General features: G+C 47.2%; 1 protein-coding gene across 2 annotated transcripts in view; it reads right to left on the reverse strand.

Moving 5' to 3' along the window:
- Positions 1 to 22532, reverse strand: part of GRIK5 (glutamate ionotropic receptor kainate type subunit 5) — a 102957-nt gene extending 80425 nt beyond the window's left edge. The window contains exon 1 of one of the 2 annotated variants that reach the window (XM_053397889.1): positions 21381 to 22532. The gene's annotated coding sequence lies outside the window, so the exon portion shown is untranslated. The remainder of the gene's footprint in view (positions 1 to 21380) is intronic. The other variant, XM_053397888.1, reaches the window with a different exon arrangement.
- Positions 22533 to 24801: the final 2269 nt, after the last annotated feature.

Consider the following 24801-nt stretch of genomic DNA (forward strand, 5'->3'; position numbering starts at 1 on the left):
CAAAAGGGAAATATACAAACTCTTGAGTCCTTTCTGACTCATCTGAAGAATCCACAACAGTGTTCTTAGTGTCTACTTTTCCATATTCATCAAAATAAACCGCATGGTATGCATTTGTCTTACCAGTTTGTAAGTCCATAATTCTGTATCCTTTGCCTCCAGAGGCATATCCCACCAGGATACCTGCTTTTGCCCTGGAGTCAAGCTTGTGTCTGTGTTCCTTGGGCACGTGGAAGTAGCACGGACTTCCAAACACACGTATGTGCGACAGATTGGGAGCTTTCCCATGCCAAAGTTCAAATGGTGTGCGCTCTGCACCTTTAGTTGGCAGTCTATTCTGCAAATAGACCGATGTGTATACTCCTTCGGCCCACAGCTTCTGTGGCAAACATGCATCCTTTAGCATGCACCTTGTCATGTCCATAATGGACCTAAACTTTCTTTCAGCTATGGCATTCTGCTGTGGTGTGTAAGGAATTGTGGTTACGTGTGCAATTCCTTCCTTGGCCAGGAGAGCCTGCATTTCATTTGAGCAGTACTCACCTCCATTGTCGCTCATTAACACAGCTGGAGCTCTTTGGAATTTGTTCTTGACCATGGCAATGTATTCCTGGAGCTTGTCCACTGTCTCACTCTTCTCTTTGAGGAAATATACAACACAAAATCTTGAAAAGTCATCCAGAAATATTAAAATGTATCTATTCTTTCCCAGTGAGGGAACATTCATGGGTCCACATATGTCAGTGTGCACTATGTCAAGCACTTTGTTGCTTCTTTGTTCTGCACAACGTGGAAATGAAGGTTTTACAGCCTTCTCAGTAATACAGCTTATGCACTTTGCTGGAGCTTTGTTGCTCTGCTTTACCTGCAAACCTCTTACAAGATCTCTTTTCTGTAGATCCAGAATGATGCTGGTGTCTCTGTGTCCAAGCCTTCTGTGCCATAGGTCCAGATCTGCTTCATCCCTCTGGCTGGAATGTGCCACTTTTGCAGACTGGTTCTCTGAAAGATCAAGCTCATATACACCATTGATTAGCTTTGCTTGAGCAAACACTTTGCCATTTCTAGTCACTTTACATTCTCCATTTCCAAATGTGATCTGGAAACCTTTCTTGTCCAAAGTGGACACGCTGATTAAATTGCAGCTCAGCTCTGGAACATACAAAACTCTAGAGATTGTGTTCTCAATGCATTCATTGTTTATATTGCATTTCAGACTCATGGAACCTGCACCTTTTGCTTTAACAATGTTGCCATCTGCAATCTCAATTTCAGATCCTTCTTCATCATTTATCTCATTAAAATAGTCCTTTTTATGACAAAAATGGGAGGATGCACCTGAATCCAAAATCCATTTATTACGTTTATTTACACGATTCTGGACAGTTAAATTCCTTTCTTGCAGTAGCCATGTGCATTCACATTTCCCCTTCTTTTCCCCTTTTGGCTGAAAGGGGTGGGGTTTCTTTGCTTTAGGAGCCCTGCAGTTCTTTGCAATGTGTCCTTCTTTGTTACAATTGAAACAAATCACTTTCTTAGGCATCTCTTTGGACTTTGTACATTGCCTAGATGCATAACTGCTGTCTTTGCTTCTAGCATTTCTCACTGGAGATTCAGCTCTATCTCTGCATTCTTCTTTTAAATAACCAATCAAGTCTTTAAAAGTCAGACCTTGTCTATGTTCCATCAAACTTACAAATGCGCTAAAGCGTGGTCCAAGTGATGATAACAAAAATGCTATCTTTGTATCTTCATCAAAAGCTTTGGGAGTCAGATCAATTCTTTGAATAATCTCAGTAAACTTGTTGATGTGCTCTGTGAATTCCTCTTTTGAATTCATCCTCACTCTGGTTAATTTACACACCAAGTTTCTGAAGCAGTTTATGCTAGATTCTCCATACACACGCTCAATATCTCTTAAGATTTGAGATGCATCATCTGTACTATTTATTAATGATAGCTGCTCATCACGAAGTCCACTCAAAATTATGTGTCTAGCTTCGCTGTTCATGCGTTTCCAAGCACTTATCTTGGCTAAATCCTCCTCAGACGACCCTGTAGGCTGAGGCTCTAAAGCTTCCAAAATGTGCTTATAATCTAAACATGCTATCAAGCGCTGCTTCCAGTGTATGAAATTGTATTCATTCAGCACAGGCATTCCTAGCTTTGCATCACTATCAAAAGCTGCTCTAGCCATCTCAAAATCCAAAATTTGAAAATTCTTCAAAATTTCAAAATTTCTCAAAATTTTAAAATCAAAATCTCAAAAATCTCAAAATGCAAAACAATTCTTCACTGCCTTGGGTCACTGTGAACTCTGAGGGAAGGGGGGGGGTTGCTTAATCCCCACTGCACAATGGAACAAAGGACCATGTGCTTACCAGGAAGTTAACTCAGAAAAATACTACTCAACTTAAAATCACAATCCAATGCAATCCTTCAAAAATACGCAGAAATGTGCAATACTGGGGCCACTAACCCTTTGTGGGAATGTTCAGGGGTGCAGGAGAGGATATATTGACTAATTATATCCTTATCCAACTTGTGCTAACAAGTTCCCAAAATATCAGCAGAGTTTATAGACATTCCCCTTTAAGTTCGCAACGGTAACGTGTGCACAGGTTCGCTAGAACCTCTATAATAATTACTCTGGTAATTTCCCCTTTTGTTCCCTCTTAAAATACAAGACACAACACAGTCTTTATAAAAGTATAAAAGAGTTTACTCACGTTCTGTTCACAATATGATCCCAGAAGGCACACAGGCTTAAAAAGGTAAAATACATTTAGAATCTATCTTGTAGCAAGATAGTCCTTATCTCCTCTCTTGGCTGGGAGCCAAGAGAGCATCCTTAGATGTTTCCTCATCGAAGGAAGATGGCAGAGAGAGAGAGATGGCTGCCTGCCCTGTGCTTTTGTCATTTACCTGCACAGGTGAGGCCACACCCACCTCTGGTCACATGCGGAGGAAGTCCGTCCCCAGGAAGTTTACCTGCTTGCTAGACAGACATCCCTCCCCATGTTCTAACATGTACACTCTAGGAATGTTGTCATTGACTGCTCCTGTGTTTACATCCCACAAAATGCAGCAGTCTGATTGGTCCTAGAACAATTGGATTCAGAATGCAGCAGTCTGATTGGTCCTAGAACAATGCAGCAGTCTGATTGGTCCGCAGGAGCCACCCAATCCAGCTCCAGGTGGAAGTGAATCCACAACCTGATTGGCCTACAGGAGAATCCCGGAATTAGCCAATCACGTGCAGCCCATTGTGTAAATAATGTATATAAAGCAGATATTGTGGGGGAACTTCCATTCCTCCTCACCACTATGAGCTGAATAAAGAGCATGAAGTCCACTCGACTCCGAGTATATTTCAAGTTCACATTGAAAAGGCGAGGCTTCCTCATTCACCCTTTCCAAAATGGCTTCCCCCACAGAATTCTGGGATCTGTGGTTTGCTGAGAGCAGCCAGGAGATCCCGGTTCTGCTCCTAGAGTCACAATTTCCAGAGTTCCCTGTGAAGAGCGATTGACTGCTAAACCACTCTGGGAACTGTAGTTCTCCGAGGTCTCCTAACAACTCTCAGCACCCTTAACAAACTACAGCTCCCAGAATTCTCTGGGGGAAGCCATGCCTGTTTAAAATGCTCTAATGTATGATGTGAATGTAGCCTTAGTTAGACGGTGCCGCTACAGGCGGGTTGGTTGGCTGATAAACAGATAACCCCAGCGGAGCCAGTAAAAAGATTAATATGGGATGGCGGTGGAGGCAGAATCAGGTCTGCTGTTGTTGTATTAATCATATCACTGCCTTTGTGTTCCTTCACAGCAGGGTTGGCCTAGTGGGAAAGGCTGGATTGTTTGTTTTCTTGACCTAGGCAGCTTTCATTGTGATGTAAATTGATATGCCAGCCTTAAAGGGCTTTAAATTACCGCATTTCAGCCCTTTTTATAAAAAAACAAAACAAACAAGCTACAGTTTAAAGTGCTGTTAGAAAATCTAGCAAGAAGGCTCCCCGGGAGACATCCAAGCCGAGGCTGTGAAGACGGACGAGGAGTATAGGTTTGCTGGGTTCATTGCAGGACACCAGGACGGCACTGAAGGAATAGCAGGTGGGCATGCAAGGTTGCCAACTTTACTTCTGGCAGGGCTCCTGCGACTTTGGCAGCTGTGGGACGAACAAAACATTCAAGAAGCGAAGCTTCGACTGGCAGGAAAGGCCGTGGCGAAAAAAGCCTTCACGCTTAACTCTTTGCTGGTTATACAGGTGTTGAAATGCACAGGAGCTCTGCCAGAATGTCGTCCACAGGATGAAAATAGTCCAGACTCAGGGCCAGACCCAGGACATTTTGTCACCTGACGCAAAGAGCAAGATGACTTCCTTCCCCATTCTACGTACAGAAGTCAAATCTTATTCAGGACTGGTGATGGGATAGCATCCTTTGCCACACCTGAGGTGGCCGGCTAGTTTCGTGCCTCAGGGCATAGGCAAACTCGGCCCTCCAGATGTTTTGGGACTACAACTCCCATCATCCCTGACCACTGGTCCTGTTAGCTAGGGATGATGGGAATTGTAGTCCCAAAACACCTGGAGGGCCAAGTTTGCCTACGCCTGCTATAAGACATACCTTTTGTTATGTACTGAGTTGAATAGGATCCAAACTGCAGCGGTCTGATTGGTCCTAGACCAATAGGATCCAAAATGCAGCAGTCTGATTGGTCCTAGAACAATAGGATTCAGAATGCAGCAGTCTGATTGGTCCTAGAACAATGCAGCAGTATGATTGGTCGGCAGGAGCCACCCAATACAGCTGCAGATAGAAGTGAATCCACAACCTGATTGGCCTACAGGACAATTCCGGAATTAGCCAATCATGTGCAGCCCATTGTGTAAATAATGTTTATAAAACAGATACTTGAGGGGACTTTCATTCCTCCTCACCACTATGAGCTGAATAAAGAGCGTGAAATCACTTTGCGACTCTGAGTATATTTCACCTTTATTACTGTTTCTTTACTCAATTTATATCCCGCCTTTCTTCCTGAAAGAACCCAGGGCAGCCAAAACATCAATAATAATTTTAAAACTAAATAAAAATAAAAATAAATACCTGTTAAAAACATTCTAAAGACAGCTAAAAACAGTCAGTGTTCTCTAGTCGCCAGGAACAGGGTCTTTTGGCCACAGAATACCTAGGTAAACAATGTTTTTAGGTTTCTACTGAAAGTCAAAAGCGAGGAGACAGAAGCACATCGCCAGGCAGGTCATTCCATGAATGGGGAAGCACCATTGAAAAAGCCCTGTCACATATCCTCCAACAGTTCTCTGATGAAAATACGACTGCCCTAACACAACCCTTCTGCCCAGCCTGTTGTCTTCTGGAAAAGGTGGGAGACAGAGGGGAATGAGCTGGGTTTATGCCCACTGAGCATCCATTCCCCCCCCAAAAAAAAACCCCAAAAAGATTACGCTGTTCCTCCCCCTGGCTCTCCCCCGAGGCAACCAGCACAACCTCCAGCATCTCGTTGATTAAAGTTTTACACAGCACTTTTAACGCGCAAATCGCTTTCCGCAATATTTAATTTGTCCTCCCACAACCCCGTGAATTTTCTATATTTGTTCCCACTTAAGCAGGTAACTGTGGTTGAAGAACTCCATGCCTAAATATAGGGATTTAGTCATATAGGGACTGAGCGTTCGATTGCTCAGGTTCAGGGTGTAAATTCAGAAAGCACCAAGCAGTCCAATTTATCCCAGGACAAGCGGCAGGTAAGGGATATTACAATACTCCATTCCCCCCCTTTAAAAAATAAAAACAAAAGTCTCTACATATATGCAAAACGAGCATGTTAGGCAGAAATATTAGATTTAGCTTAGAACAGCACACTTGCAGCCCAAAATAGTACAGTCCAAAGGAACCTTTACCTCTTGATTATATTAAATGGCCCTCAGGAGGGCGGAGCAGATATACACACACATACACAGAGAGATAAATATGTGGTACATAAAGATTTTGTTACCCACAAGGAGGTTTTTGCAGGAGACAAGATAACAGACCTTCAGCTTACGAACGAGATAAAGGAGGGGAGATAGAGCAATAAATAAAGCGAGGAGCTGCTGTTTAATGTGAGTAGGTGGGAGTGAATTAGGGTTCTCTGACATTTTTTTCTATTTATAATACACGGCTTAAATTCTCCCTCTATTGTTCACCCACCTTCCTCTCTGCCCCTCCCCCATCAACTCTTTCTATCTATTTCTGCCTTGGACGTCCAGGTCTTTCCAAGGCAGGTCGCAAAAAAAGGGGAAAACCATACAAGACGTCCCTGCATAATTAACAAACAGGAAAATAAAGCAACAACAAAGAGATGACAAAAAAACCAAAACCAAACCCACAGCTGACAGAGAACTTCTAAAGCTGCTTAAAAAGGTTAACAAACAAATAAACAGAAACCCTGGAAGAATTAGAAAGCTCTCTGCCTGGCAACAAAATAATTTCAGCATAAACAACAGGCTAGCAAAACTCCAGGAGCATAGTGTTCCAAAGAAGGTGTAAAAATAGGATTTTACTCCACAGATTCTTTGGATAAAGGCCGTATATCAACAATTTATAATATTTTGGTCCAGAACCTTTCTACATTCAGCTTCCCCTGGATGTTCATGAGTTCTAGAGCTATAAGAGAAGAATTCCCTCCCTCTATTTTTCGACTTCCTCTATTTCACAAGTAATTTTTATAAACTTTCTGTCATGTGTCTATTATTGCACCCAGGTCGTAAAACCCAAACTTAATGGAAACTTAGTTTCTCTGCAATTATTGGACAGGTTGCTCGTGGAAAAATTAACCCACAAACCACAAGAACAAAGAAATATTGTAATTCCGACAAATGTTATGCTGGTTGGCTCAGTTTCATTAGATATGCCTTGACAAAACATGCCAGCATCTCACAGCTATCTATGGAAGGTCACTTAAATGTGATGGACATTTTGATTGGAGTTGCTTTCAATACAGACATGATATATTGCACTCATCTGTGGGGGCGGGAGTTGTTTATGTTGCTTATACTTGAAATTTAATAATAAAAAAGCTCTCTTTTTAAAAAACCATTCTGAAGAGGCACCCCAACCAAAAAGACATTATCCACAATTTGAGAGAGCCTTTGGAGACTTAGGATGCACACACGATACCTTTAAAGTACATTCAAAGCACATTATTTCCCTCATAAATTTCTGAACATTATGGTTTGCTAAGGGTTGCTGGGAATTCTAACTCTGTGAGGGGGGGAACTACATTGCCCAGAATTCTTTGAGGGAATGAACGTCCTTTGAATGTGCTTTAAATGAATAGTGCGTACACGGCCTGGAATATGCCTCTCTCCTTTGGTAGAATACTGGTTTTTCAGAATATCCACTTTCATGGAAGTTTTTCCACATTGATCCGTCTGCTGAAGAAACTTTGCACTATTGAGGATTCTGCGACTCATTCTGAGGCCCAAGACATTCTGCTGCCTGAGACAAAATATAAAACAGTGCACCCCCTCGTTCCCCCATACAACTCTTAAAAGTGCAGGAACCTCATGCTTTTCTTTTTTTACATCTGACTACTCTAACAACCACCCAGCGAAGTAGGTCAAACTGAAAGAAAGCCACTGGCCCTGCACAGCTGCCCAAGGAGCTTCATGGCAAAGTATAGATTTGAACTCAGGTCCCAATCTGACAAGGAGCAGCTGTGTGTGGAAGGTGACTGTTATGTACTGAGGTTCTCACCCTGGGCCAGCAGGGGGATACTGTAGATAGTTTTCACTCAGGTCCACATATGCAAATAAGGGATTGAAAGTGACGTTCAGTGATTAGATAGTTACAGAAAATGGTTACTGTTGCATTCTAGTGGAGCTGACAAAAAAAAAGTTTTCTGAGATCTGTTGTTTTTTTTAAAAGAGTAATTGTTTTAAAAATGATTTTAAGTTATTCTAAGTGTATCCGCACCCACACCCACACAAACACACATTTATGTCCCACCTTTTCTCCAAAGAGATCATGGTGGCTTACACACTTCTCCCCCAGTCCATTTTTGTGCTCACAGCAACCCTGTGAGGTAGGTCAGGCTGGGAGACAGCGACTGGCCCAAAGTCACTCAGCGGGATTCAGGGCTGGGTGGAGATTTGAACCCTGGTCTCCCAGGTCCTAGTTCAGTAGTCCTGCACTCAAACCTCTACCCCACACTGATATACATATATTTCATACTCACACATACATATACACACACACGTACATATTTAAATGGTTAATCTAACCAATTAATCAGCCTGCTTCCCCAGGTTGAACTGGCTTCACACAGAGCTTGCATGCAGGTAGGGCTGCCAAAAGTCCAGGTTTTCCCAGACACATCTGGGAATCGGGTTGCAAAAAGGCACCCGGGAGGATTTCTGCTGAATTGGCAAAAATGTCCAGGAAAACCCAGACGTGTGGCAAGTAGGGTGATTTTTCTTTATGGCAACCCTTAATGCAAAGGGAGATTAGTTAATGGGGGACAGTAAAACTTGTCTGCCATTACTGATCTTGTCCCTGAGGAACCCCCAGTATGAACCCAGGGATTTCCCCGAACGCCGTTTGAGAAAACCACTGGGGTGGAGCGTCTTATTACCTCAACTGTGCCCACGAAACAAGACAAGGCATAAATCTGGGAGTCTGCTCTTTATGGGTGCCCACAGAGCACATAATTCAGACACAAGCTAGAGGGCATCTTATTTGTGGCTATAGCTGTGCTGTTGTGACCAGCTTGGGGCTTCAGCACTCGGTCATCGTGTTTGTGAGATAATCCTCATGTGTGCCCAGAACCGTTTTTCAGAGACATAGAGGCAGCATGATAGAAGAATTGCTGCCTGCGGATGCACAAATTCATTTTCCTCCCGGTCCCACTGCGATCCCCAGTCAAAGGAGCTTCGAATATCTCTTCTCTTACTTTCTATAATTCATTCTGCTTCTAGACACAGCACAGCAAGACACGGAAGCTCTGCTCAAGTCGTCCTCTGTTGGAAACCCTACCAAATTCCTTTTTGGCTTTACAAATGCCACACAATATATCGCTCACAAGCTTTCATAACCATAAGGCAGGTGTGGGGAACCTGTGGGGAACTTCCTGAAGTTGCTGGACTACAATACCCATCAGCTGCAGCAAGCATGGTCAAGGATGATGGGAGTTGTAGTCCAACAGCGTCCAAAGGGCTTAGGTTCTCCATCTGTGGGCTAGAGACTAGGACTGGGCAATATAGTGATATATCATCCAAAACCGGTTTTAAGTCCATACTGTGATATCGGTTTCATAATTTTTGACCTGGCAATATATTGTGAATCATATGTATGCTATGCAAAAATCATAATGCAAGAAAAACTGTGAAGCTTGCCAATGTCTCTATGTAGCTCCATCCTTATTTCAGACATTGTGATATATTGGTATACAATGGAACCTCGGTTCTTGAATGCTTCGGAAGTCGAATGTTTCGGCTTTCAAACGCTGACAACCCAGAAGTGGATGCTTCCATTTTCAAACGTGCCTTGAAAGTTGAACAGCTTCTGAGGCGCATTTCTCCATTTTCTCAATTGCAATTGGCAACTGGCAATTGTGCCTTGGTTGTCAAACATTTCAGAAGTCGAACGGTCCTCTGGAACGGATTACGTTCAACAACCGAGGTTCCACTGTATTGTGATGTTTAGCTGGTGATATATAACGATGTTGAAAACCACATATCGCTCAGCCCTACTAGAGACCTAATCTTTTTAATAGAAAAAAACCGAAAGTAAAAATATCTAAAAATTTATTTATGAAATTGCAACTTTTGTACAGTCCTAGCCACCCTGACTGGTGTATTTACACTGGAGGAAGAGGCTATGAATGTTCCAGTTAATCAACAGGTAAAGGTAAAGGGACCCCTGACTGTTAGGTCCAGTCGCGGACGACTCTGGGATTGTGGTGCTCATCTCGCTTTACTGGCCGAGGGAGCCGGCATACAGCTTCCGGGTCATGTGGCCAGCATGACTAAGCCGCTTCTGGTGAACCAGAGCAGCACACGGAAATGCCGTTTACCTTCTCGCTGGAGTGGTACCTATTTATCTACTTGCACTTCGTGCTTTCGAACTGCTAGGTTGGCAGGAGCAGGGACCGAGCAACAGGAGCTCACCCCGTCGCGGGGATTCGAACTGCCAACCTTCCGACTGGCAAGCCCTAGGCTCTGTGGTTTAGACCACAGTGCCACCCACATCCCAGTTAATCAATACATTACTTAAATAAAAAGAAATGGTTGCTACTTATCACTCCAGGGAAGGAGGCAGCTCAGTGACACAGCATCAGCATGCAGGAGGTCAAGGTTCATTCCAGGTAGGGCTGAGAGAGGACCCCCCCCCCAAAAAAAATGGAATCCTAAAGAGCCACAGCCAGCCAAGCGTAGACAATGTGTTGGATCCGTGGTCCGTTGCAGGTCCCTATGCTCTCCTGCAATAAGTGAGCTCAGCCTGTTGCTCCTCACACCAAGGCTTGGGCATAGCCAAGATCTGAAGGAGCGTCTCCACCCCCATTGTTCTACCTGGACACTGAGGTCCAGCACCAAGGGCCTTCTGGTGGTTCCCTCACTGCGAGAAGCCAAGTCACAGGGAACCAGGCAGAGGGCCTTCTCGGTAGTGGCACCCGCCCTGTGGAATGTCCTCCCACCAGATGTCAAAGAGAACAACAACTACCAGACTTTTAGAAGACATCTGAAGGCAGCCCTGTTTAGGGAAGCTTTTAATGTTTGATGCATTACTGTATTTTAATATTTTGTTGGAAGCCGCCCAAAGTGGCTGGGGAAGCTGAGCCAGATGGGCAGGGTATAAATAATAATAATAATAATAATGATGATGATGATGATGTTGGGGGGGAGGACACCCGCCTGTCATACCCTCTCTCTGGCTCTGTCTATTGCTCAGTCGGATTGTCAGTTGCATCACTAGAATGCAGCGCAACACCACCCAAGAGACCTCCGCAAGCATTTAAATTTCAAATATTCTGATCATTTCTACTTTTAGTGAAGTATTTGTATTTATTTACTTTGTTTACGGGGGGGCAGCTGCCCAACTATGCCCATGCACCAAGGAGAAGGTTCAAGTACCCCTTACCCATATCACACTGGGGGGGGGGCAGGAAGCCACAGCTGCGGGTCGTGTGCTAGATTCCTTTTTTTCAACAATCTAGAAGGCTTTTCTCAAAGCCCTGCCCAGCCCATACTGAGCTGGTGGCGAGAAAAAGAGACCCTAAACATGGCTCGTTTCCTCCGTTAAATGTTCGGAGGTAGGTTGTATTACAGCGGTTCTTAGCAGGAAGTCCCCGATTAGCTGTGGGCAAAGCCCTGGTAAGAGTTTAATGGGATCAAAGGCCTCCTGCGCTCCCAGCTGCAATCCTAGCAAGGAGAAGGCTGTGGAGATAATCAGCTTACAGAGATGCTGGTAGTGGCTTCGTCCCCCTGCGCGGATTCATTCCCTAGACCTGTGGCCTTTACCCTTCCCAGACCCAACAAGCATCTTTAACCTTCACCCTGCAACGTAGGGGCTTTACTTATGTACAGGCTCAACAGACAGATCATCGAACTCAGCATGTGTATATCTACATATAATTGTTTATAAAGATTTCCCAGTCCTAGGAGTTCAGTTATCAAGGGACAGCTGAGACCACTTTGCCCATGCCGCTCTCCTCAGCTCCTGCACTTAAAGAAGGGCTGAAGTCTTGCAAATGATCAAAGCAGACTAATATCCCAACTCCTGTAAAACATGCTTTCCTTGAAGACATCCCCCCACCCTTTACCACTTCAGTTTGGAAGTGGGGTTCACAAGCTACAGAAGCTGCCTTATATTAAGTTACAGATAGGTAGCCGTGTTGGTCTGCCATAGTCAAAACAAAAAAAATTTTTTTTTCTTTCCAGTAGCACCTTAAAGACCAACTAAGTTAGTTCTTGGTATGAGCTTTCGTGTGCATGCATCTGAAGGGTATCTGAAGAAGTGTGCATGCACACGAAAGCTCATACCAAGAACTAACTTAGTTGGTCTTTAAGGTGCTACTGGAAGGAAAAACATTTTTTTGTTTTGCCTTATATTAAGTCAGATAAAGTGTTGGCAGCCATCTGTCTTGAGAGACAATGGAGGAGGAGGAGGAGAGTTTGGATTTGATATCCCGCTTTATCACTACCCTAAGGAGTCTCAAAGCGGCTAACAATCTCCTTTCCCTTCCTCCCCCACAGCAACACTCTGTGAGGTGAGTGGGGCTGAGAGACTTCAAAGAAGTGTGACTAGCCCAAGGTCACCCAGCAGCTGCATGTGGAGGAGCGGGGAAGCGAACCCGCTTCACCAGATTACGAGACTACCACTCTTAACCACTACACCACACTGGCCTCCAGGGGTAAAATTGAACCTCTGCGTTAGCAATGCCAAAGTGACCTCCTCGGGGTGCAAGCTTGGACGGTGTGCATGGAGGTCCTGGGTTGCCCACATGACAAGACCCCCCTCTCAGCCTCACTGAACTGGAGTTGTGGAAGGAGGTGTACAAGGTGCCATCCAACCGTCTTAGGGACTAAGGGTTTATTCCTTGGGCATTTATTCTCCTGAAGATATCCTGCAAGGCAGCAGAGGTTTAGGACCAGCTTTCCTTCTCCTGGCATGAACCTGGGCCTGGAAAGAACAGGGCAAAAGACAAGTGTGGGTAAGGCCTTGGTCCTTACTTCCATTCCAACTGAGACACAGGTATGCCACCTCAATGGCAATGAAACTCCTGTTGTAAACAACAGCAGTTTCTACCCAGTCACTGGATCAGGGAGCCTGAAAGCCAAATCCTTGAGGTCAGCTCTGCATATACAACTTGGGCCTAGGCTACCTGAAAGATCATATCTCCTTATATGAACCTGCCCTGGTGCTAAGATGCCCAGGTGAGCACCTCCTCTCGGTCCCATCAACATCAGAAGCCCGGTTGGTGATGACATGAGAAGGAGCCTTTTCGGTGGCTGTTCCCATATTGCAGCATTCGCTCCCAAGAGAGGTTAGACTGGCTCCCTCTTTGTTATCCTTCCTGTTCAGGCAGACCTTTGGAAACTAAGGATCAGGGCTGCTCTAGAGGCAAACTGGATTTCAATTACTGGTTCTAAATGTGTTCTGATGTGTTTTAAGTTTTGTTTCTAACCAGTTTGCATTTTTATAATTTATATATACATTCTTAAGTGTTGTAAGCCACCTGGAATCCCAGCTCGGAAGAAAGGCAAGACATAAATATATTACACAAATGAATGAATGAAACACTCTAGCCTAGTAGCCACATGCATGCAAGCTCACAGAGGAGGGACAGAGCATTCCTGTTGACTGATATGTTGGGCACAGAGGACAAAGTGGCAAAAGCAGGGAAAATTTGAAAGTTCAGATGTGCTTCGACTGTGGCCAGTTTGCAGGGAGAGGCCATTCTGCACATGCTCTGAAGCTCTCTCTTTAAACAAATATTCCAGTCCAAGCACAGATGCCTGGTATTAAAAAACTAGCCCTGTTGCAAGCCAGGTTGGCACCCTGAAAATGCCAGTACTGGAGAAATGCAATCTGATTTCCTCTGCCACAGATATAGTATTTGAAAAGGAAACCCAGAGCTCTCTATGACAACTCCCTTCTCCGGGAGTTTCGCAGCATCAAGGCGGCAGCACCCATCAATTCCACTACATCCAGCCGCTGCCCCCGAGGGGGAAAAAATGTTAGAAACCAAGAAATCACACGCAAGTCTTCAAGCAAGCATCAACACATGATCTGCTCCAGTCTGCATGCCCAGCTCAATATGCCATCTGAGCACAATCCTGTTCTACAGTCTGCATCTTGGCAAATCAGGCAGGAAGAACTATCCCAAAATGACCAGCCGGCCCTCTCGTTTTCCATGGTATACCGCAAGCCACCACTGCAGGAAGTAAACATGTCCCTTAAACCCTTCACTATTTCAAATCCACTGTCTCAGAGCTAATGGGGGGGCACATGAAGTTTGGCAGGGATTTCACCTCCCTAGTGATAAAGAACTTACTTACTTACTTTCCCTTCCTTCCTCCATCCCTCCCTCCCTTTATATTTTATTAAGTTTCAACATTTTTAGCATATACAGCCAAAACACAATTTCATCTTTTCTCTTATTTTTGTCGACTTCCCACCCCTTTTCGCATGGTGTTGTTGTTTCTCCCCTTCTTCTGCACCCCGTCTATCAAATCATAACCACGATATTATAGAAAGAAAATACGTTCTGTGCCCTTCCGTTCTGTATTTTCTGTGCTGGAGTTCAGCAGCATACATTATATTAATTATATTACTTGCTTATTTACTTATTGCATTTCTATCTCACACTTTTCTTCAAGGAAGCTCAAAGTGGCATACATGGTTCTCCCCTTCAGTTAATTAATTAATTGATTGCTTAATCAGTCAATGGATGGATGGATGGATGGATTGGCCTTTTGCTGATCAAACTACCTGGAAGGTCAGTTCAATTGTATGTTAAATATCTAATGGAGGGTAAAATCCCAACAGTATCACTGGCAAAGGAGTTGCTTACTATCTGTAGCAGTGAGAAGAAGCAAGCAAATCCATTCCTGAACCTGGAAGAACAATCTTTAGGGCCTCACTCAACATTATCGAAGCTTTATACCAGGCATAGGCAAACTCCGGTCCTCCAGATGTTTGGGACTACAATTCCCATCATCCCTAGCTAACAGGACCAGTGGTCAGGGATGATGGGAATTGTAGTCCCAAACATCTGGAGGGCCAGAGTTTGCCTATGCCTGCTTTATACAGTACAACTGTTCTCAACCTGTGCTGCTGTGAGATTTCCCTGCACAGCATGCTTTTTAAAGTGCTTGCTGTACTGCCTATAATAAATTGATGGATTGTTCTGTTCAGCATCAGAGGTCTTCCACCAGTGGGTCAGGACCCACAGGGAGGAAGTGAGGCCATACCAGATAGGTCACGACAGTGCTGACGCTGCCATGTTGGACTCCAAGCTAAGGCTGACCAAACCAAAGGAGCATTTTATGCAGTTTCTGGGCTAGAGCAACTTCTTCGGACAAGACACTCATTTTCGCGATGGGTCAAGAGATAGTTAAGAGCCTTTTTTTTCAATAAAAACAGCATTTCTGGCTAACCACGTGGCCCACCTTCCTAGAGTTACGTCTTTAGTGAGGGAGCTTTTCAATGGAACAAGGGACACTCTGCTTGCTTTCCAGTCTGTCTTGACGGCTTTCTAGACTTCTCCCAGAATGGAAGTACTTTGGGGATTGTAATGCCAAAGTGTCTCCTTCTGCGGGTAGCTTGGTTGCCCAGCAGTTGACATCATGGCAGCAACAAGGGGACCCAGGAAGTGATGGCAGAAGTCTGGTTACAGGATATGAGAGTTTACAGACCCTCCAAGAGCCCCTATTTTCCAGGGAGAGACCCGGATTTACAGAAGCCATCCAGTTTCCCGATTTGATCCCAGAACGTTCCGCTTTTCTTTAGGACATCCCTATTTTCATCGGTATAGTGAAAGCTATGGTTTTCCCAGTAGTGATTTATGGAAGTGAGAGCTGGACCATAAAGAATTATGGTGCTGGGGAGACTCTTGAGAGTCCCATGGACTGCAAGAAGATCAAACCTATCCATTCTGAAGGAAATCAGCCCTGAGTGCTCACTGGAAGGACAGATCCTGAAGCTGAGACTCCAATACTTTGGCCACCTCATGAGAAGAGAAGACCCCCTGGAAAAGACCCTGATGTTGGGAAAGATGGAGGGCACAAGGAGAAGGGGACGGCAGAGGACGAGATGGTTGGATAGTGTTCTCGAAGCTACCAGCATGAGTTTGACCAAACTGCGGGAGGCAGTGGAAGACAGGAGTGCCTGGTGTGCTCTGCTCCATGGGGTCACGAAGAGTCGGACACGGCTAAACGACTAAACAACAACAACAAATTTTCATCGAAGAAATGTTGGAGGGTATGGAGTTATGCAACCTCCGAGCCAAGGAGATACAACCTGTAGAAGACATCTGAAGGCAGCAGCAACTGAACAACTGAATAGGATGTCCCTATTTTCATCGAAGAAATGTTGGAGGGTAGAAAAAGCAGGGATAAAAACATCAGCCTCACTCCACTTCCTGCAGTAGGGTTGGAATCAGGGGGAAGTTAATTTCTTGCTGGTTTTCATTTAGTAGTAATGCTAAGATACCACTGTGTCCATTGCTCTGTGAATTGCCATTTCAAGATTCAATAATATGCCTCATTAGCATATTATAGTAAGTATAGATCAAAAGAGAATGTGGGAAAGCAGGTCCCACATTGCAGGTTAGGAATCAGAGGTGGGCCTCGGTTCTGGAGAAGCTGAAGATCACCGCTCTAGATTTTCCACTTGTTAAGTCTGAATTTTTAATCAGTGCATAGAAATGTTACATTTCTGAACTCCTACTCAGCCTTCCCCAACTTCTGGGAGTTTGGGGCTACAACTCTCCGCTACACCGGCAAGGAACGATGGGAGTTCTGGCCCAAAAGCTTTGGAAGACACCAGGTTGGGGAAAACTTATCTTACGTCTTTTGAACTGTTAAGGCTTATTATGAACAATCTGATGTTTTGCTTTAGGGGTTTTGGGGGGGGGGGTTGATAGGGATTTTTCCACCATTTAGGGAAGCAATTGCTCCCTGCAGCCTGTGAAGTGGTACAGTCCTCTCCCATTCAAGGACTCTACTACCTCATTCCCAACACATTTTACTGCACGTGTAGAAGAAAAGAAGTTGGGCTTATTCTCAGTAGGACAAAACCAGAGTACAAGTGCATGCCTCAAACTCTTTCAAGTTAAGGGGAACATTCCTCTCTAGAACCATCAATGTACTTGAGGACAGCAGGCAGATCAGTCTGTGCCCCAAGCAACTTACAGTCTAAACGTTGGCTGTGGGAGACAAAACAAAAGGAGAGGGACAAGAATAACAAGGGATAAATAGGGCCCCATGCAGATGTCAGTGCTTAGACTTTGGTATTTTTGCGATGGGGGCTGAGGGGTATACTTCGTTGATAAAAACCTATGGTCTGGGAATAGGGATTCAGAAGGAGGTGGTTGAGAAAGAAATGGACACCGCGTAGCATTCCAGGGAGATGTTCTGCATCGTTTTCACAGCACAGCGCACATGTTGATCTCCTATTGTGGTGGGTCGTAAAATCGCCACCAGTGTCCAAAGTCACAAGCATCCCTGTGCCCACCAGCTGTGCCTGCTGAACACGACCCATCAAGCTGAATTGCAGCCCCCACCCCTGATTTATTGCAGCCGCAAAATGCTCAACAACACTGCCCCATCTTTGCCATCTCGGGTAGAAAGCAAAGCAGAGATGTTTCTCCGCTGCTGGTGAAATGTAGTCACAAATCCCGCAGGCCCAGCCTAGACCCACAGAGAAAACTGGGGAATGCGGTGGCCTCGCAGGTGGCATTGGCCACGACGGCTGGGGATGATGGGAGTTGTAGTCCAGCAGCATCTCTGGAGAGCCAGACTTTCCACACTCCAGTCCTACACTGGGGAAAGACTTATTTCCATTAAGGATTCCAGCTCTTGAACAATGGTCACACCAAACATTTTAACCACTGTGATACCACTTTAAACAGTTGTGGCTCCCCCTCCCAATGAATTCTGGGAACTGCAGTTTGTTAAGGGAGCTGAGAGTTGTCGGGAGACCGCCCTACCCCGCTAACAGAGCTACAATCCCCAGAGTTCCCTGGGAAGAGGGAATGATAATTATTCCACTCTGGGACCTGCAGCTCCCAGAATCCTTTGGGGGAAGCCATGACAGTTTATAGTGCTTCAAACGGAGCATGTGAATACAGTCATGGAGACACGCCAGGCCACGAAACATGCACATTTCCTAAGCAGGTGCCACAACAGACTGCAAACAAGCAGCCAAGTTGTTGCTGGGGACCCAGAGCTTAACGCTGGCACCCTCCAGCCTCAGACGCTTGCATTTTCCTTGCAACTTCCCATCCCTTCTTCCCCAGGAAAAACTCCCCCTGAATAAAACAGCTCCTTTTCTTCCCAGCAAACAGAGCAAGAAAGCTTGGATAAGGAAACAAGACCTTTTTGAGCTCCCTGGCACCCAGAAACGCCACTGTCCTTTCCCTTTCGCTTCCTGAGCCACACAGAGACACGTTAAACACAGAGAGAGACACAAACCCATGCACTTCCCTGGCCCCCCCACCCCATTTCCTCCCCACCACCACCACCACACTCCACCAAAGCCCCAGGAAGGCTGCGACACCCAGGCCTCGGCAAATCTGCTGTGGCTGTCACAGCAATTGGGTCCCTGTCTGGGATCCGTTTCCGTCTCTTGCCACGGAGCTTGGTGAAGCTGCCAGGGGGATGGGGAGATGCTAACTGGGGCTGGCAGGGGCAGAGCTCTACCCCTCTCCTCACCAACCGCCACCCGCGGCCTCAACAGCTGCTTGGCAAGGCTGCTGCGCACCCAAGACAGAAAGGGGCAGGGAGCAAAGGGGGTGGAAATAGGGCACAGGGGTTCCAAAATTCCCAGCTGGTCAGGAGAGGAGAAGGAGGCGGGCACTGGAGAGAAGGAAAAGAGGGAAGTAAGCGGGCACAGGGCACCGTGTGGAAGCCGGATGAGATCCGAATAAGAAAGCCTCCTTAGTTTTAGGGCCCACCATGGTGGGCGCCAACTAAGTCGTTAACAATTTGCTGCTCTTCCCGCCAACCTCCACCAAATAAATTTGCTACCTGAGTCGGGCCACTTCACCCTGCTAAGCAATGGCAGAGCCGGCTCTTAATGGAAAGCAAAGGGTGTTGGGTGTGAGATTCAAAGGAAGGGAGGGAGTCAGGAGAGAGAGAGAGAGAGAGAGAGAGAGAGAGAGAGAGAGAGAGGAAGAGGTCACATCATCACACACAGAGAGAGAGGCAAGGGTTACATCCAAGGAGCAAACAAGGAGGATGGAAGTATGTTGGGGGGAGAGCAAAGGGCACCACAGGAGGAGGAGATAGTGGCTTCCCTAGGGGCAGATTGGGGATGGGAGAATGGAGGCAGGCTGGGATGACAACAAAGAACCAACCAAGCGGGTTGGGTTAGGAGCAAGGAGGTGCATCCTGGATAAAGGAAACACGCCGTGGCTGGAGGGGGAAGCAGGGAGCTTATGCAGGAGGTTGCAATAGTGAGATACAAGGCAGGTGTGCAAGGTAACTGATGGCAGGAGAGAGGTCACTGGGGGTGCTTCCTAATGGTTCGGTTTGGGGAGAGGTGTAGGTGGGAGATTGGGAAGAAAGGGGCCCCCTATTAGGATGGACAGAGGAGGAGAAGGTTCCCAACTGTAACTACAGCTGTTGTGCAAGAGAGAGAATTTCAGCAAGTGGGGCAGAAAAGTTGCTGAATTTCCCTCTTCCAAACAGTCGTTAATGGTGCCCCATCCTTGGTCATTGCTGCTTCCAGACATGTAGGTGGGTTTGTAAGGAACAATGAAAGAAGATCCCTGCAGGATCAGGCATCCTGTCCTCACAGTGGCCAACTAGGTGTCCCAGTGGGAAGCCTGCATTAAGAAACCCAATGTGGAATCAATGTGGGATGGGAGCTTGAGGGTGGGACCATAACGCAGTGCTCTACAGGAACAAGGTCCAGGGGTTTGATCCCTCGTATCTCCAGTTAGAAAGGGATCAGGAAAGACCTCTGCCTGAGATGCGAGAGTGTGACTGCCAGTCAGAGCAGGCAGCACTGGGTTAGGTGGACAAATAGTTTGCCTGATGGCAGGCCGCTTCCTAAGTCTCAAAAGCCTGCCTCTGTTTTGCATGGGGAGGATTTGGAGCGGAAGGTGGGGTTGTGGGAGCGGGAGCTGGAGATACCAGCGAGAATATCTGGTGTTATGGAACGGGGGGGGGGGGGTTGAACCCGAGAGTTGCCCAAGCAGGTGTCCTGGGCAGAAGGATTGGGACTGTGGCGAAGAGGCTTGAGAGGATGCAAAAGAAGACGTCAGAAGATGGAGAGACCTCAGGAGACCTCCTTCAGGAAGGAAGGAAACAAGGAGTGAACTGCATTGTGGGGTAAAGGAGCTGGAAACAGAGCAGGGAATGTCTGTGGGCCTAAAGTCTAACTTGAGAACAATGGACCGAGAAATTATAGCAACAGAGGCCTACCTTCCAGGGTGGGCGAAGCTGGGAAGCTTCTGATGGTTCTGTTCTGACACACAGACAGAGATTTGCAGAAGAGCCAGGAAAGGGGACAGAACGAGAGAAGTGTTTCTTAAAAATTACACAGGGAGTGAAGGAGACTTGCGCAGGCAGGCAGACTTTGTGTAGCCCGTGGCAACTAAGAATGGCCTAGAGGCAACGGGGCCTTTGTATCCTGAAACAGAGTTGGCCCTTTCTCTTTCTTTCTTTCTTTCCGCCCCTTAGACCACCAATACGCCACAAAAGACTGGTGCAGCAGCCAGTTGTGAGCAAGTGCACTAGTGAACACACACACACACAATGTGGGCTAGAAACTTGTGCGGGCTTAAACCCATCTCCGACACATGTATTCCTTAGCTATCCCCAGATCTCTGCTCTCCAACCGAGACTCTGTCGGCCTTGCCTACTGGGCTGGAAAAGCCCCTGGATTTGTCCGATGCCACTCACCTGCACCATCCCCTCCATTAACAAGGAGAAGGGAGGGCTGTGGCCTCGGCTGATGGGCCTGGCTAACAGAAACAACCTAGGCCAACTGGGAGAGCAAGAGAGCTCTCTGGCCTAGATTGAGGGAGCCAGAAAGCCTAGGAAGGCGAGGGAGAGGCAGTGGAGAGGGGGAAGCCCTGGGGTATTCGGCTGCTGTAAATAAGTCTTTTTCTAAAGCGGCGGTGAGCGTGCGGCTCAAATGTAATAATTCATTGGGGGCTTTTTTTGGTGGGGAGATGGGATGCAAGGCGAGATTAGGAGGGGAAAGACATGATCTATGGCAAGCGGTGGATGGTGCAGGAGGGTGGGCAGATGGGAAGATAAACTGCATCTTCGTGTGGCATCTCCCCACCCTCTCCACGACCCCCACCCACTCATCCCAAAAACCCATTTCACCCAGTTCCACCACCTTCTACGTTGTACGTCTCCGTCGAGCCACCCAACCACTCAGCCCAAACACAACATCTGAAAGGCAACCCACCCACCCACCAGCCTCAAATCCAAACACCCCCTTCTGATCCCTGCCCCCCTCCAAGACCCACCAATTCCCCCCCCCATCACCCTCACATATGCCTGTAGGGCCCTTGGACTGAGGCCACATCCGAGGGAGCGAGGAAAGGGGGACAACAAACACAGAGGCACCCTCTTTCGCCCACCCCACATCCCCCCCCCGAAGAAATGAAAGAGCGAAGTGCTCCCCACTTACGGAATCCGTGAACTGCGCCCCCCGGCCTCTGTCTCCTTGCAGCTCCCCCTCTTCGAGAGGGGGGAGGCCCACTTTCCTCTGTGGTCTTCCTTGGGGAGAGGCCGGTCGCCCCCACCCCTTTCTTTTATATATATATATATATATTTCTCTGGAAAATAAAAGCGTACACTCTCCAGATTTCGGCTCCCTCAGAATCTCCCTTCCACGGAGTATCCTTGGAGAACTCTCGGATCACCTCTCCATCCAGAAAACAGCCCCAGTACCGCAAGGCTCAAGAGAAGAAAATGGTTGGGGGGGGGAGAGAGTGAGACAAGAGGGGTCCTTTGCTCCCAGGGGGCCTGGCCCCCCCAGCCCCTTGCAGCCAAACCGTGGTGCACAGCAAGTTCAGGGTCGTGTGGGGTTGTTGGAGGAGGGGGGGGGCTAATCAGATGTCTCAGGAGTCAAAGCCTCGCAGGCCCCCTCCTGTCCAGGGGGGGAGAACTGCCCATAAAATAGGAAACTCCCCATGTCCGTCTCTCCAGGATGCAGCACCCCCCTTTTCGGGGGGTGGGGGTGGGGGTAGGACCCCCTTCCCGGACCCCCCTCCTCTGTAATCGAACGCTGTCTTCTTCTGGCTCACCCCCCCCCCCAAATTCCGGATTCTGGGAGCAAACGTCGAGCCTCCTTCTGCAAATTGGGTGGGAGAGACGCAGCGCCCCCCCTTCTCTCTCTCTCTCTCTACGATTCTTCAATCATTCGGCGGCGGAGGCAAGCGAAGTGGAGGGGCGAAGATCCGCGGTCCACGTCTGGATGGTCCTCCCGGGGGGTGGTGATGGGGAGGAACGAGATCTCTCCGGTTGGCCCCCTCCTCCTCCTCCCCCCCCCGTTACCACCCACCCCCCAAAGCCAGGCGGGGGAGGCCAGAGGCTGCGATCTGTTGGCTGCCAAAGCCGCAGCAGCCAAAACGCTCCTTCCTTCTCCCTTCTTCTTCCGCCCTCCCGTTATCCTGCTACACCCCCGTGGAGAGAGGGGGTGGGCGATGCGCGGAAGCGGAGGTGGCTGGGCTGGGGGGGGTGTCCCTTTGGGGGTGTCGAGGCTGGGAGGGGCGTTGGCCGGCGGCAGCACTGCCTTTTTCTCTCCCTCTCATCAGGCTCCCACTGCTGGGAGGGGGTGGTTGACTTGGGGAGGGGAGCGCGGCGTCGGAGGAGGGAGAGGAGAGAGGCGCATTGGCATGCGCTGCATCGCTTCGCCGGCGCGCACAGAATCTTGATGAGGCTCGCTGCAATCCGGACTCACTCCGGCGGCCCGCGAGGAGCGGGATTGCGCGCGCGCATCTGTGAACCTAAGCTGCGATGTGTACCCAGACACCTGTTCCGCCCCCCCACACCGACACTCAGCTTTAGGGCGGTGAGAATTGCACATAGCAAGAGTGCATCTGAGCATGTGCAAACTGCCTCTCCTTTTACCACCGCCTTGCATCAACAACATCATTTTTTTTTTTACTAGGTTGGGAGTTACCGGCACTAAACAATTATGTTTAGAATCCAAAGAAGGTTGCGAGGTTTCTTAATGGATAGCGTTTTTCATTTTAGTTGGGACCCCTCGCGCCAAAGATTGTGTAAAGTCACGCCCAAGTCACATTCTGGTCTGCCATCTTGGTTCAAAATGGCAGCTGGCATCCAATGTTGATGAGTTCCTCTGCCCCCGCCGCAGGAACCCTGGCGCCATGTTTGGCCGCGATATCTCCAGAAGCGGCTGGAACCTACAGTGGTACCTCGGGTTAAGTACTTAATTTGTTCCAGAGGTCCGTTCTTAACCTGAAACTGTTCTTAACCTGAAGCACCACTTTAGCTAATGGGGCCTCCTGCTGCCGCCGCGCCACTGGAGCACAATTTCTATTCTCATCCTGAAGCAAAGTTCTTAACCTGAAGCACTATTTCTGGGTTAGCGGAGTCTGTAACCAGAAGCGCATGTAACCTGAAGTACCACTGTATAGGGAACAAATGGACAGACCCTTTTCCAAACTGATAGTTAGGTTTTTATTTTTCGTTAGATGTCTTGAACAGACCGTTGCCAAGAGAGTCCCACACAAATCACATTTGACTTCAAAAAGAGGAAAGTCAAGAGGATCACATCTCTCCAGAATGCTTGGCATGATTCAAAACCACAACAATAAGAGAAGCTCTGCTAGAAGGTATCCAAATGGGCCGAGAGGATGCCAGTGTGGTTAACCAGCAGAGTCAAGGAAGCTACTAGAGGCAAGAAAACAGAAGTCTTATCCAAATGAGGAGACAGAAAAGAAAACACAACTTGGTAAAAGGAATGCAGGCAGACACTGGTTGGCACATCATGGTCACCCCCCAACTATGTTATAGCATGGTGAGGAATCTTCGTCAGCTTGAGGGCCACAATCCCTTATGAGCAACTTTCCAGGGGCCACATGCCAGTGTGGGCAAGGCCAGAGGCAACTGGGGGTTAGATCTACGAATGCAAATACTACCTTTGTACAGTAAGCTGCTTTCTTCGCATTCTCGCACCTGTATCCTCCATCCTAGGTCACATCTGCCCCATACATTTAAAGCATGTGGCTTCCCTCCAAGTAGTTTGTTAAGGACGCTGGGAACTGTAGCTCCGTGAGGGATAAACTGCAGCCTGCCATTCCAGATGTGGTCGGCCCACACCGCTTACCATTCCTGCCCACTGGCTGTTCCAGCTGGGATTTGTTGGGAATTGGGATGCCAACAGGACCAAGAGGCTCACAGCTCACAGCTTCCTCATCCTTGGCAATAAAGCCTTTCTCCCATTGTGTGCTGTCATGAACTTAAGCGTTTCCATTTAGCCATTATGCCTTATGGCCACTAAGTGGCAAACGGATCGTTCGCCATGAATCTGTGCAACTGAAAGGCATTTGCCATTACAGTACCTTGTGGCAGAGCGGTCTATAAATCAACAGGTCTCTCCAGGGTCCAGCTATGATGCTTCTGGCTGCTGAGAGTAGGTGGGTTATAAGCTCTTTATAGTGTGAGTGAGCATATTCCTGTCTTGGAAAATATTCAGTAGGGCCAGTACATTTTTCACGTTCACATTTTACAAATATTTTAAGCAAAAATCCCAACAAAGTTAGTCTACATTTCTTTCAACTTCCCTCCCCTCCTTTCTCCATTTACTTAGTTTATATCTTTTTTACTACAGCTTTTCCAGCTCAAACCTGTTTATGAATTTTCCCTTATGTTCTCATTTTGTTATTTCTTACTGCATGAGTCTGGGTTTTCCTGGACATATCCAGGATTTGGGCTGCAAAATGGTGTCTGGGCAGCTGAAGAAACTGAGAAAACCCAAACGTTCGTAGAGTGATTTGTTTTGTTTTTTTTATGGTTAAAAAAAATCAAGAAAAGCCCAAAAATGTATTTTGAGAGGGAGATGTTCCCCCAAAAAGCTCAAC

This window comes from Podarcis raffonei, chromosome 8 (genome assembly GCF_027172205.1).
Source record: "Podarcis raffonei isolate rPodRaf1 chromosome 8, rPodRaf1.pri, whole genome shotgun sequence".
Taxonomy (NCBI): Eukaryota; Metazoa; Chordata; class Lepidosauria; order Squamata; family Lacertidae; genus Podarcis; species Podarcis raffonei.